Source organism: Humulus lupulus, chromosome 4, assembly GCF_963169125.1.
Source record: "Humulus lupulus chromosome 4, drHumLupu1.1, whole genome shotgun sequence".
Lineage (NCBI taxonomy): Eukaryota > Viridiplantae > Streptophyta > Magnoliopsida > Rosales > Cannabaceae > Humulus > Humulus lupulus.
In genome coordinates, this window is record NC_084796.1 from 214,316,784 (window position 1) to 214,319,160 (window position 2,377).

The 2,377-nt window shown below is 38.0% G+C and overlaps 1 non-coding gene across 1 annotated transcript; it reads right to left on the bottom strand.

Moving 5' to 3' along the window:
• Positions 1-320: 320 nt before the first annotated feature.
• LOC133833240 (small nucleolar RNA R71) lies at positions 321-428 on the bottom strand. Its single transcript, XR_009892634.1, has one exon. It is a non-coding gene; the product is annotated as a small nucleolar RNA R71 (small nucleolar RNA).
• Between the last annotated feature and the right edge of the window lie 1,949 nt (positions 429-2,377).

Below are 2,377 nucleotides of genomic sequence, written 5' to 3' on the forward strand. Positions count from 1 at the left end.
AATGCATCATACACCCCATAGTTGTAGCTAACAATTTTGAGAGTAATCCAACAATTCTACAAATGGTCCAATCTACTGTTCAGTTTGGAGGCTTACCTACAGAGGACCCTAATTTGCACGTAGATAATTTCTTGGAGCTTTGTGCGACGCTTAAGATGAATGAGGTGAGCGATGATGAAATAAGGTTGAGGCTATTTCCATTTTCACTAAGAGACCGCGCAAAGAGTTGGTTGATTACCCTACAGGCTAACTCTATTACCACATGGGAGGAGCTCGCTCAAAAGTGCCTTGCAAAGTTTTTTCCTCCAGCAAAAGCTGCAAAGTTGAGAGGGGGAAATTAATAATTTCAACCAGACGAAAAGGGAATTGCTGTATGATGCATGGGAGAGATTTAAAGATTTGTTAAGGAAGTGCCCGCATCATGGTATAGAGAAGTGGAGGCTGGTCAAAAACTTTATTATGGGTTGAATGGTACTACTCGTACCATAATAGATGTTGCACTAGGAGGTGTGTTCATGAACAAAAGTGCTAATGAAGCTTATGAATTGTTAGAGGAGATGGCCATGAACAATTACCAATGGCCTACTAAGAGGGAAAATACAAATAAGGTGGATGTGATGATTGAATTAGATGTCATCTCAATGCTTACAGCTCAAGTGGCATCCTTGACGAAACAACTACAACAGAATAACCTCACAGCTCAAGCCATGCAATTAAAAAGTGTGTGTGAAATATGTGGAATGGCGCATCCATCTAACCAGTGTCTTGCAATGGATTTAAATAATTTTCCTATGGAACAAGTTCAAGCCATAGGAAATAGCCAAAGGCCAACCAATAACCCATATTCCATGTTCTACAACCAAGGGTGGCAGAATCCCCCTAACTTTTCTTGGAAAAATTATAATTAGAGTGTTCAGCAACCTTTCCAACAGAGCCAACAACAATTCCAACATCCTCCTTCTGGGTTTTATCAACCATAAAATAGACCACCGCAACATCCAATACCCATGAAGCAACCTGAAGCATAGCATGATGTATTGAACCAATTTATGACTGAGACATGGGCATCTATTCAAAATTTGGAGACTCAAATAGGGTAGTTGGCTACTTTGATGACAAACCATGCTCAAGGGAACTTACCAAGCACTACTAAAGTAAACCCAAAAGAACAATGCAATGCAATATCTTTGAGGAGTGGTAAGGAGTTAGAAAAGGCAAGTAAGAAGCCTATTCAGTAACCAAAAGTGGTTGATGAGAAAACTGGTAAAATCGAGGAATAGGTTAATGAAAGCCTTGAGAAAAAGGAGCAAGAAATAAGTATAGAGCATCATATTAAGATCTATATCCTCAGAGACTCCAAAAGAAGGCACTAGACAAGCAATTTTCTAAGTTTTTAGATGTCTTTCGGAAGCTTCACATCAACATTCCTTTTGTCAAAGCACTTGAATAGATGCCGAGTTATGTGAACTTTATTAAAGAAATTTTGACAAAGAAAAGGAAACTAGAGGATTATGAGACAATGGAACTTACTGAGGAGTGCAGTGTGATACTTCAAAAGAAGCTACCTCCCAAGCTTAAAGATCTTGGTAGTTTCAATATTCCATGCTCTATAGGGGGTTCAATAGAAACCAATACTTTATGTGATTTAGGGGCGAGTATGAATTTAATGCCTCTATCTATTTTTTGAAAGTTAAAATTGGGAGAAGCTCGACCTACTACTGTGTCTTTGCAAATGGAAGATCACTCAGTAAAGCATCCTAGGGGTATTGTTAAGGATGTTCTAGTAAATGTGGACAAATTCATCTTCCCTACATATTTTATTATTCTTGATATGGAGGAAGATGAATTTGTCAAGGCTTTCATTAACCTATTCCTTCAACGATCGATACATGCCTTCAACATCTTCAACTTCTTCAACGATCGATAATCCAACTTTGTTTCTTTATTCTTGATATGGAGGAAGATGAATTTTATTATTCTTGGAAGGCCATTTTTAGCAACTGATAGAGCCTTAATAGATGTGAAAAAAGAGGAGTTGAAGTTGTGAGTGCAAAAAGAAGAGGTAACATTTAATGTTTTTGCAACAACAGAGGTTCCAATTTGTTGTAGAGTTGATGTGGTGGAAAGTGGGGGTGATAAGCTGGAAGTTACTAAGAAGAAATCTATGGTTAAAGGTGGAAAGCGAACAGTTCCTCTGAAAGTGAAAATGATCTTTTGTGATAAAGCTCAATTGTTTCATGAGTGATGGAAAGTTTAAAAAATATGCAATATCAAGAAAAGAACGTCTTCTCATGGTACTATGGCTCTCAAGGACATGAGGGGTGGTCTAGATCCGAGTTGATTTTGAAGAAGAAGTTCAGCGTTCGGCTAAATGATG